Source organism: Conger conger, chromosome 8, assembly GCF_963514075.1.
Source record: "Conger conger chromosome 8, fConCon1.1, whole genome shotgun sequence".
Taxonomy (NCBI): Eukaryota; Metazoa; Chordata; class Actinopteri; order Anguilliformes; family Congridae; genus Conger; species Conger conger.
Window position 1 is genome coordinate 26984056 of NC_083767.1, and position 13003 is coordinate 26997058.

Sequence of the window (13003 nt, forward strand, 5' to 3'; positions counted from 1 at the left end):
GAGTACGTTCTCACTCAACATATTTTGCTCTGCTTGCTCGCTGAGTGTGCAGGCCATAGAACCAGAGTCAAGCATCCCCTGTACTTGAAATGTGTTGTTCATGTTAACAGGGATGTAAAACAGTTCATCAAAGGGACCCACTCTCTGTGTATTTTGCGCTATCACCTTAGCACCTGCTGGTGGTGCAGCGCATGCTTTTATATAGTGCTGTTCAATATCACTATTGTTGAGGGTTTCTCCATTTGTGCCCACACATCCCCTCCCTGTATGCGGACCTATGAGTTTAAAGGCCGGGAGTCTTTTGGTGAGAAGGTTCGCTGATTATGACCAGACTGGCGGTTAGGACAGCTTCTCTTTATATGGTTTGGCTGAAAGCATGCCAGGCATAGGCGTTTTTTCCTGCAGTGGGCATGGGTGGAGTGCTCCGAAGACTGGCAGACCCTGCATGAACTGTGCCGAAACTGCTCAGGGGGGATTGAGTTTTGTGCAGCCTGGTTGTTCTGTGACAGGGCGCGGTCAAAAAGACTGACTTAGCATTTTCATGCAGTTATCATTACAATGGGATCTGGGCATCGCACTGTTCTCACTCTGTGGAAGGGACTCTACTGTGTGGCATGTCACCGTATCATCAAGGGCTGGGGTCTGGGCATAAACCGTCACTGGCTTAGGGCGCTTCGATTTTCAATTTCAATTTGGTAGCGTTCAATATGCTCTTGGATCTCACTGGCTGCCCATTTATCTGGTGCTTTAAACTTGAAGACAGCAGCAAGAGTGGGATCTGGGCAATGCTTAATGAACATCATGGCTACCTCCTGACATGGATCTTCCATTCGTCGTCCTAGCCTTTTCAAACCCTCCTCTGCAGCATCAACTGCCTTATTTAGCCGAAGCCAGTACTCTACGGGGGTCTCTCCTACCACAGGGACTGTGCTGTAGAAGTCAGCCATAGGCATACATGAATATGCGACCTCACTAAAATGTCGTTTGAGGATGTCATAGATGATTTTTGGGTTCTCTTGAGGCTTCATAGATGGGCTGCTTCTCAGAGTTATCCTTACAACGTCCTTAGCCTTGCCCATTAGCTTATACATTATTTCGGCATGCTGTTCTCTCAGGGGTGTGGCTCGTTTCCTGAAGTACACTTCCATTAACTCTTCCCACTGTGACTGTGATCTTGTCAGACCCATCTCCCCTGAACACTGGAGGCTCTCTCACATCGGACTGTAGGACTAACTTTGCACCAGTCAAGTTGATATAAGAGGGGTCACTGGATGTCTGGCCTACACTGCTCTGAGCTTGTGTGCCACTAGCTTCTCTTCCCACACTTTCATCCCTTAACTGGTCTCTTATAGTCGGTCCTACTTGCTGAGCAATATGTGTTATCAGGTTATTTAAGGCTGGGTCGCTTGTGTCTGGAAGGCCCGAAAGTATAGCTCCCTGAGTAGAAAGCTGTTGAACCTACATTAGCTGTACCTCGGCTTGGAGTACGAGGTAAACCATTAATAAATGCCCCCCTTCCACTACCAAAGTTAAAATTGTTTGCTTGAACTCTGTCCTTATCCATTTTTCCAGTAACATATGTCATTTTCAACACCTCATACGACAGTTAACTCTACACAAAATATACTGAAATAACCAATTTACCCTCAAAACAGTTAGTGCAACTTTTTCCTTCTTAAAACTTTTTCATACAGTTCTACAATTCTAAAAGTACTTTAAAATGAACGTGTAACATGTGGCAACCTCTGGCGACCAAACTGATGTTGATCTACGGCCCCAGGGACGATGAGTCTGGAGCGGCGTGTAATCCGGGTCACGGCACCACTGTAGCCGGTCTGGCCTGACACTGCCTGGCTACACTCTGCGTTGTGTCTTGGGTGCATAAGAAGGCTAGGACAACTGCTTTCTTGCCGGTCGTGGAGGGCATTTATTTCCTGTGTGAACACAATAATTCTCTGTACATCAACTTTTGTGGTCTCTCTGACATGCACACACCTCTTCAGTAGCAGAGCGCGAACTGCGTGCGTGATACTATGGTAACTTACATGTTACTAAACCATCCAATGTTTCATGTAATAAAATAAAATACATCTAATAAAAAGTTTCTCCCCAACCATATTTTATATTCTTTTGTTTGTATAAAATGTAAAATGAACAGAAACATACATAGACATTCATACAATATAAAAAGAAAATCGAAATTATCAAACAAACAAATTCACATTAACAAAACCAAAAGGGGGAGCTCACGTACCTGTGTGAACACAATAATTCTCTGTACATCAACTTTCGTGGTCTCTCTGACATGCACACACCTTTAAAGGAGGAAACCGCATGAGAAACCGTCTCTGTGCACCAGCAAGCTAGCTTAAATGCTACAATAGTCTTATCTGGAAGCGCTAAATTAGCCGAGTCAATCCAGATACATTAAAGTGCTGTGCACGACAAAATTCACACATTTACACCAGAACAAACACCATGACAATAAGAAACGTTATCTTTGACCTGTTACAAGATAAACCTGCGCCTCTGTTTAGCTATTTACACCGTTTTTACATGTTATTGAACACAGGAGCACATGTACGACCTTACCTCTTCAGTAGCAGAGCGCGAACTGAAGCGGCTGGGCGCGAACAAGAAGTAACAAAACATGCCAAAGATCACGTATCCAAATAAAAGCTGCCTAAGACAATAAAAGCTCCCCAAAAGAAACGTACACAAAACCAGATATGTACATGAAAAACAACAAACAACAACAAAACATAAACAAAGAAGGAAAATGGATTATTGGTGAAATATAACCATTACATTTATACATCGGTTACACATGGAGCACACAGATTCCCCAGATTAATCTGTTTTATTTTAAACTAAAGATTTATAATGAGGAACTATTGACTCTGAATATTTCTTCAACATCATTGCTGCTTATACAACTTCACCCATGTAAAAGGGACGAGAAGGAAAAGCGACAAAAATATTTCCTCAACGGCAGCCTAGGTTATAGATAGGCTGTATCATTCTGAAAGCAGTCATTTTGTATGCTATAATGAGCATTATTTTATGTACTTTAAATAGCCTACGTCTTTCTTACAGGTAAATAATCTGAATACTTCATCCACCACGGCAATTCATGTATAACCAATCCATTTATAAAAATCTACATTTAAATTGCATGTTGAGCCATCTTGTACGCTTTTGTGGTAATTGAGTTAAGGGAATAGTTTCAACGGAAAAACAACATTTTCTAAATATCATTTTTTAGATAAGGGGTGTCAGGTTTTTAAACAACAATGACTTACACATACAGTAGCTAAAAAGAACGTGACATAGGCTTTCACATCATCTCACCTGGATTAGCCCCATACTGCACAAGGCTTTTGTCCAAAAATCAAATATACTGTCTGTCAATAGGGCTATCCAGAACTCTGTACACAGCTTTTGTAGAGATCCCCACCAGGATTCCATTCTTTGGTTGGCTGTGCTAGCCCCCTCCAAATAACTCTATTCTTTGAGCATGGTTGGACCAAAGAAGACGCTGAAAGTCCCGCATATGTCCATTTTCTGTGCCAAGGTCCCCTCTCACAACTTGCGGACATCCTTTAAGGTGCTCAACTGCTTCAACATAATACGCTCCGATTACCTGGGATCACTATTGGTAGTTGAGCCAGATGATTTTTCTGGAAAAGCCATCAATGCAGCCATTAACACAAATGCCAAAAGGCTTGAGTTTATCGTAAGAGTCAATATGCCAGATGAAATGTGGTCCCTTTAAGAAGTAATTCCGCCTCTGGAGAATTACTTATTTTCCTCAGTGAAATCCCTCTGGGATCCAGCTCTTTCATAATCAAGCGGACATCCTCTTTTCTTACTCGTAGGCCATACTTTCTACATTTAGAATACATCCATCTGTACTTTACTTTCACTAATTACATAACTGTGCCTATTGAGCAATAATTCTATATTAGCTTACTTAATGACCAGTTCAAAGTAAAATTCAATGAGCTGATCCATACTGGGGCATTGCGCTGGGAGCAGCTGAGTGGAAATAGACAAATGGCTCAGAAGGAATGGAAGAAGAAAAGTATTGCGAGAGAACACAAAACATATTGCGAGGGAACGCAAAACATATTGCGAGGGAATGCAAAAAAATAATTCTCACCATGACCTTTGGGGGCTCTGTATGATTCCCTCCTATAATTGCTCAATTCTTTTTTCTCAGATACGCATATTCTCATATTTTTTCACAACCTCCTGAATTGTTATCACGGCTATATTTCTAGCGTTAATCTAATCTGTTATTTCCTTCCACATCTTCTGTTTTTGGTCGCTGTCACAGTCGGATTGAGTTCGCTTTTTAAAATGGCTTTTATTTTCACATATTCCTCCAATAGTATACACTTCCCCTCATCCGTCCAATTTGGTTTCTTTTTTGTTTTCCGTATTTTCCATTTTCGCTAAATAAAATAAAATATAGCTAGGCTACTGTAGGTTAGGGCTTAAAACCTAATCTTATTGTATAGTCTACAGTAATTGATCATAACCGTTGAGATAATGCATCCGTGGCTATGGTCGAATTTTGCAGCAAAGCATTTAACTGTTTCCCTTACCTAAGAAAAACGTCTAAGGGTTTATATGCAACACCCTCAGGTAATTCCCTTAGCTAAGGGGAAATAATCCCTCAAGTGTCAGAGTTAAGGGAAACACTTAAGATGTTTTATGCAACCAGGCATAAATGATAGGTGGTTGCTAGGATGTTTCTAGGTGGTTTCTAAAGTGTTGTTAGGTGGTTGCTAGGGTGTTGCTAGTTGGTGCTAAGGTGTTGCTCCATGGCTGTTAAGGTTTGCTAGGCACTTGCTAATGTGTTGCTAGGTGACTGCTATGTGATTGCTAAGGTGTTTCTAGGTGGTTGCTTAGATATTGCTTTGTGGTTCCTGAGGTGTTGTTAGGTGGTTGCTAGGGTGTTGCTAGTTAGTCGCTAAGTTGTTGCTAGGTGGTTGCTATGCTGTTGCTAGGTGGTTGCTAAAGTATTGCTAGGTCGTAGCTAAACTGTTGCTAGGACGTTGCTACAGTTTTGCTAGGTGGTTGCTAATTTTTCGCTTGGTGATTGCTTGGGTGTTGCTCGGTAGTTGCTCGGTGTTTCCTAGGGTGTTGCTCGGTTGTTGCTAGGTGGTTGCTCGGGTGTTTCTTGGTGCTTGCTAATATGTTCCTTGTTGGCTGCAAAGGTATTGCTAGGTGGTTGCTAAGGTGTTTCTAGGTGGTTGCTAGGTGTTGCTACATGGCTGCTAAGGTTTTCTAGGTAGTTGTTAAGGTGTTGTTAGGTGGTTGCTATGTGGTTGATAAGGTTTGGCTAGGTGGTTGCTATGGTGTTGCTAGGTGGCTGCTAAGGTGTTGCTCGGTGATTGCTATATGGTTGATAATGTTTAGCTAGGTGGTTGCTAGGGTGTTGCTGGGTGGTTGTTATGGTGTTGCTAGGTGGTTGCTAATGTGTTGCTCGGTGGTTGCTATGGTGTTGCTAGGTGGTTGCTAATGTGTTGCTCAGTGATTGCTATGTGGTTGCTAAGGTTTGGCTAGGTGGTTGCTAAGGTGTTCCTAGGTGGTTGCTAAGGTATTGCTAGGTGGTAGCTAGGTAGTTGCGAGGGTGTTGCTAGGTGGTTGCTTGGTGTTTCCTAAGGTGTTGCTAGTTGGTTGCTAAGATGTTGCTACGTTGCTGCTAATGTTTGCTAGGTGCTTGCTAATGTGTTGCTAGGTGATTGCTATGTGATTGCTAAGGTTTGGCTAGGTGGTTGCTAAGGTATTGATAGGTGATTGCTAGGGTGTTTCTTGGTAGTTGCTAAGGTGTTGCTGGTGTTTGCTAAGGTGTTGCTAAGGTGTTTTTAGGTGGTTGCTTAGATATTGCTTTGTGGTTGCTTAGCTGTTGTTAGGTGGTTGCTCGGGTGTTGCTAGTTGGTTGCTAAGGTGTTGCTTGGTAGTTGCTATTGTGTTGCTTTGAGGTTGCTAAGGTGTTGCTTGGCTGATATCTCTACGTGGATGTCTTCCCACCACCTGAAGCTTAACCTTGCCAAGACTGAGCTTCTCTACATCTCTGCTAAGTCCTCTCCGACAATCGACCTCTCACTGATTGTTGAGGACTTTGTAGAATCCTCCTCCGATACAGCCAAGAATCTTGGGGTGACTCTTGATAACCGACTCACCCTGGCTCCACATGTATCCTCCACTGGCAGAACCTGCAGGTTCTTCCTCTACAATATACGCCGTATCCGTCATCTCCTGACGGAGAAAGCCACCCAGCTCCTAGTCCAGGTGCTCGTCATTTCCCGCCTGGATTACTGCAACTCCCTCCTAGCCGGTCTCCTAGCTTGTGCCATTAAGCCCCTCCAGCTGGTCTAGAATGCTGCAGCCTGCCTGGTCACCAGTCAGCCCAGGTCAGCTCATGTCACCCCACTCCTCATTGGCATCCACTGGCTTCCGGTTGCTGCATGAATCCGCTTCAAGGCCCTAGTGTATTTTGACGCAGACTAAAAACACACCTTTTCAAACTGTACCTTAGTCCTCCCTCCTGATCCCCCCCCCAGTTTCTGATATCCCTTTTGTCTAACTCACCCCCAAAAAAAAAAAATTGCACTTATGATGACTGTATTATTTATTTAGAATAACACTTAATGTGTATTTTACTAGTTATGGATGTGATGCTTTAACTTGTGGAAGAACCTATGCACTTGTCAGTCCCTTTGGATTAAAAGCGTCTGCCAAATTACTAAAATGTTATTAAACTAACCTTACAACTGGTTAGTTTAGACTAGAGTTTTTAAGACTGCTTTTGAAACGGGATTTACATTGAGAACAGCTGCTGATGTTGCCTTTTGTTTGCCTTACAAAACGCTCGATTGCTGATGCCATTAAAGGAATGGTCAAAGGTCACCGTGGTCAAAGTTTTGCAAAGTTACACAGTAGCCTAATATTGCTACCGGTATGCATAACTTTAAGTCGCTGGAGCCATCAGAACTCGGCAGGGGAAACAGGGCTTTGTAACGTTAGTGTAATTGTGAAGTTATAACAATTCCAACAGTCCAGTCCAAATCCAACAATTGTCATGGCTGTATTTACATTAATACGAGAGCTCTAGCTGGATTTCAGACATGCATGGGCTTTTGGTTAATTTAACTAAAATCACGTAATCAACACTCTATAATTGAATACAGCTCATTCAATGACATGTCTGAGAATAGCAATGTTGACAACGTTACAGAGCTACATATACATAACAGGAAACTAGATAACCTAGCATCACAGCTCCTGGATCCTTTCTTTTAAAGTGTTTGTGCATGGCCGTCGTGCTGCTCCACCTCTAACCCTCGCCAACTGTTCTCCATTTTCTCCTCTCTCCTCAGCACACCTCCCCCACCATCTCAGTCCTCCCTCACTGCTGATGACTTCGCAGTATTCTTTGACAAGAAGATCACAGACATCAGCAGCACCTTCACGGCCACCACCTCTGTGCCTGCCTCCCTTTCTGTACCTGCCCCCTGTTTCTCCTCTTTCTGTCCCCTTACAGATGCTGATGTGTCTCACCTCCTGCTCTCCCACCGCCTTACTACTTGTGCCCTGGACCCCATCCCCTCAAACCTCCTTCAGGCAATCACACCTGACATCCTCCCATTTGTCACCTCACTTGTTAACTCCTCTCTGTCCTCTGGCTGCTTTCCCACATCATTCAAGACGACCTACATCACCCCACTCCTAAAGAAACCCACTCTGGACCCCTCCTGCATTCTGAACTACCGTCCGGTATCTCTCCTTCCTTTTCTATCCAAATCCATTGAACGAGCTGCCTCGAACCAACTCTCTGCTGCTGGACCCCCACCGGTCCAGCTTCAGACCTGGCCACTCGACGGAGACCGCACACCTCTCCGTCGATGAGTCCCTTCAGGCTGCACAAGCAGCCTCCCTCTCCTCTGTCCTGATCCTCCTTGACCTCTCTGCAGACTTCCGTCCTCCTATCCTCCCTGGCATCTACAGGGATCTGTGGCACAGCCTTAGACTGGATTAAATCTTATCTCTCTGGCCAGTCCTGGACCTGGGCTGGAAGAGTGTCAACTCCTCACCCCCTTGTTACAGAGTCCCCCAGGGCTCAGTCCTCGGCCCCCTCCTCTTCTCCATTTACACAAGATCCCTTGGCCCAGTTATCTCTGCTGATGGCATCTCATATCATTGTTATGCCGATGACACCCAACTCTTTCTCCCCTTCCCCCCATCGGACACACAGGTCTCTACCCGTATCTCTGCCTGCCTGAGAGACATCCAGAGCTGGATGGGCAACCACCATCTAAAGCTCAACCCAGGTAAGACGGAGGTGATCTCTTCTCCGATTTTTCCATCTCACTAAGGGATACCACAGTGACCTCATCCCCTAGTGCAAGAAACCTTGGAGTGGTGATGGACAACAGGCTGTCCTTCACCGAGAACATCACTACGGTGACCCAGGCATGCAGGTTCTTCCTGTACAATATCCGGTGAATCCGACCCTCACCACCTACTCTCCTCAGCTCCTTGTCCAAGCAACGGTCCTGTCCCGCCTGGACTTTTACAATACTCTGCTGGCTGGCTTTCCAGCATCTGCCATCAGACCCCTACAACTTATCCAGAATTCTGCAGCCCGTATGGTATTCAATGTTCCCCGACATTCACATGTCACCCCCCTGCTCAGCAACCTCCACTGGCTGCCTGTTATGGCTTGCATCAAATTTAAAACTTTGGTGCTCGCGTACTAGGCAGTTAAGGGATCAGCCCCTGTATATATTCAATTACTTATCAAGACATATACACCAGCAAGACTCCTCCGTTCCGCCACTTTGTGCTGTCTGGCACCTCCCACTCGCCACACCTGCAATTCTCGCTCATGACTCCTATCTGTCCTGGCTCCACGGTGGTGGAATGACCTCCCTGTGGATGTCAAAACGGCAGTCTCTAACCTCTTTCAAACACAGACTGAAGACTCATCTCTTCAGGCTGCACCTTTCCCTCCCTACCTCACCACCATGATTAGCTTTGTATATGCCATAGACTATCATGGCACTTATATAGATATTGTTGTGTTTTGTATTAGCTATTGTATTGTTGTACTCGGGGTATTCTAGCTACCAACCATGCTATGCTAGTTTGTAAGTTAATGTATTTATGCCGCCCTTAGTCACACTCCAAAGCCCAGGTTCTTAATCACTGATGCGGGCGGCCTGTAGCGTAGTGGTTAAGGTACATGACTGGGACCCGCAAGGTTGGTGGTTCAATCCCCAGTGTAGTCACAATAAGATCTGCACAGTCGTTGGGCCCTTGAGCAAGGCCCTTAACCCTGCATTGCTCCAGGGGAGGATTGTCTCCTGCTTAGTCTAATCAACTGTACGTCGCTCTGGATAAGAGCGTCTGCCAAAATGCCATTAATGTAATGTAATGATGTTTTATTGCGCCGAAACACCGTAGAGCTAGACAAATAAACATATAACAAACAGTCAAGATAAATTCATAAACACAATGACAACTTAAAATAAAATAATAAACAAATGAAAAACATATAACATACAACTTTTGCCTGCTTGTGGACTAAGAGAGGATTGTACAGCTTGCGGTTCCTTGCGAGTATAAAGTTATTACAGCTTGCAGTTCTTGGTAACTTAAGAGAGGATATTACAGCTTGGAAGTGTAGCGTAGCAAACGCTGACAAACTAACGTGGCCATCCATTCATTCATCCCCAAACACTTGACAGGAAGTGACATATCACATGCATGACGGGAAAACAATAAAACACATCTAAATCCTTACAATTACTACATAAATTACTTCAGATAAATTACTTCATGTTTTCATACAAAGGTTATAATCAATGTATAAATGTGCAATAATTAGTCACAGTTTAATGCTATGAACCATTGCTATGCAAATTGGCTCAAGTTGCTACATAGTGGAGAAACACTGAAATATTGTGACTGCAAATACAGTATTCTTCAAGGGTTCCGATTGTATCTGTATGGTCACGCTAGAACTCGGAACCGTACTGTCCTCTCGGGTCATCTTCACACTTGTTCCTGTGTTTGATCTGCACTTCATTGTACGTCGCTCTGGATAAGAGCATCTGCTAAATGCCTTGTAATGTAATGTCATGTAATCTGCTGTGTGCAAATTACCATATTATTGAGTTTTTGCTTAAAGAATTTGGATGAACTCTCTCCCGCACTCTCAGCTGGGTTTGCCGCCGCCATGTTCAAAACAATACGACGTGTCGGTTATGAATATCTGGATCCACAAAATTACATGGTCGATGTCATCGGCGATGTCGACTAATCGTTGCAGCCCTAGTGTAATAGAAAGGCATACGTTGCTATCTCTACATAGGCTGTAGGCTACAGCTAAGCTAGCACCGGCAATACGTTTGTGAGCCAGCTTTTTTTCATTTAGAAATGCACTCTGTCTGCAAACAACTCTGTTTCACTGTTTAGATAGATAGATAGAAACCTTTATTGCAAGGAAGTCCCACTGAGACCAAGGTCTCTTTCAGGGGAGCCCTGATTACAATAAAACATTTACAGTGACAGTTTCATAAAAACAAAATTTACAGTTTGGATCCTAGGAATTCACATACACCACGCAAAATATAGGGATAAAATTTCATGGAGGATTTCCTTAAGAACCAACTGAATATCCCCCCTGATGTGGAGCTCCATATCGAAAGAGCACACCAAGGCGGAGGAGATTTTAATGTTCATTTACAGCCTAAGCTCGATGTATGAAAGAATAATTTTAGACAGGTAGGGACATTGCATAAGAAATATGCACATTGATGGGGGATACCGGCATCATGGATGTTTGGAGAGATCTCTACCCTTCTGGTCATGATTATACACACTTCTCTGCTCCATACTCGGTCTATACAAGAATAGACTATTTTTTTATAATTAACAGGGATAGACACAGGGTGAAAGACTGTGATATAGGAACAATGGACCTATCAGACCCCCAATGCCCCCTTTTATTTATCCCTACATTTAGAAAATAGGCCAAAGAATAATTTATGGAAATTAAATTCTAGCCTAATTTATGATCCAACCTTTAAAGAAAGTATGAAACAGGAAATTTGGACATATCTGGAAGAAAATGATAATGGGGAGGTGTCCCCTCCAATTTTATGGGATGCTGCAAAAGCAGTACTTAAAGGTAAAATAATCGCAACAACTCAACTCATGAGGAAAATCTAGACCCGAATATACTGAGGGAAATAAAAAAAATAAAAAATGAGATTAATATTATTTATACCCAAGAAACTGAGAAGATGTTCACTAAGCAGAGATACTATGAATCTGGCCCACGGTCTATGAAATTATTAGCAAGAAGGCTACAGAAACAACAAGCCGATAGCACAATATATAAAATAAGGGACACAAGAACAAATATACAGTGGTGTGAAAAAGTGTTTGCCCCCTTCCTGATTTCTTTTTTTTTTTTTTTGCATGTTTGTCGCACTTAAATGTTTCAGATCTTTAAATATTAGTCAAAGACAACACAAGTAAACACAAAATGCAGTTTTTAAATGAAGGTTTTTATTATTAAGGGAGAAAAAAAATCCAAACCTACATGGCCCTGTGTGAAAAAGTGATTGCCCCCTAAACCTAATAACTGGTTGGGCCACCCTTAGCAGCAACAACTGCAATCAAGCGTTTGCGATAACTTGCAATGAGTCTCTTACAGCGCTGTGGAGGAATTTTGTCCCACTCATCTTTGCAGAATTGTTGTAATTCAGCCACATTGGAGGGTTTTCAAGCATGAACCGCCTTTTTAAGGTCATGCCACAGCATCTCAATAGGATTCAGGTCAGTACTTTGACTAGGCCACTCCAAAGTCTTCATTTTGTTTTTCTTCAGCCATTCAGAGGTGGACTTGCTGGTGTGTTTTGGATCATTGTCCTGCTGCAGAACCCAAGTTCGTTTCAGCAGGTCACAAACAGATGGCCGGACATTCTCCTTCAGGATTTTTTGGTAGACAGCAGAATTCATGGTTCCATTTATCACAGCAAGTCTTCCAGGTCCTGAAGCAGCAAAACAGCTCGAGACCATCACACTACCACCACCATATTTTACTGTTGGTATGATGTTCTTTTTCTGAAATGCGGTGTTACTTTTACGCCAGATGTAATGCGACACACACCTTCCAAAAAGTTCAACTTTTGTCTCGTCAGACCACAGAGTATTTTCCCAAAAGTCTTGGGGAACATCAAGATGTTTTCTGGCAAAATTGAGACGGGCCTTAATGTTCTTTTTGCTCAGCAGTGGTTTTCGTCTTGGAACTCTGCCATGCAGGCCATTTTTGCCCAGTCTCTTTCTTATGGTGGAGTCATGAACACTGACCTTAACTGAGGCAAGTGAGGCCTGCAGTTCTTTGGATGTTGTTGTGGGGTCTTTTGTGACCTCTTGGATGAGTCGTCGCTGCGCTCTTGGGGTAATTTTGGTCGGCCGGCCACTCCTGGGAAGGTTCACCACTGTTCCATGTTTTCACCATTTGTGGATAATGGCTCTCACTGTGGTTCGCTGGAGTCCCAAAGCTTTAGAAATGGCTTTATAACCTTTTCCAGACTGATAGATCTCAAATACTTTCTTTCTCATTTGTTCCTGAATTTCTTTAGATCTCAGCATGATGTCTAGCTTTTGAGGATCATTTGGTCTACTTCACTTTGTCAGGCAGGTCCTATTTAAGTGATTTCTTGATTGAGAACAGGTGTGGCAGTAATCAGGCCTGGGTGTGGCTAGATAAATTGAATTCAGGTTTGATAAACCAGTTAAGTTATGTTTTAACAGGGGGGGCAATCACTTTTCCACACAGGGCCATGTAGGCTTGGATTTTTTTTCTCCCTTAATAATAAAAACCTTCATTTAAAAACTGCATTTTGTGTTTACTTGTGTTGTCTTTGACTATTATTTAAATTTGTTTGATGATCTTAAACATTTAAGTCTGACAAAC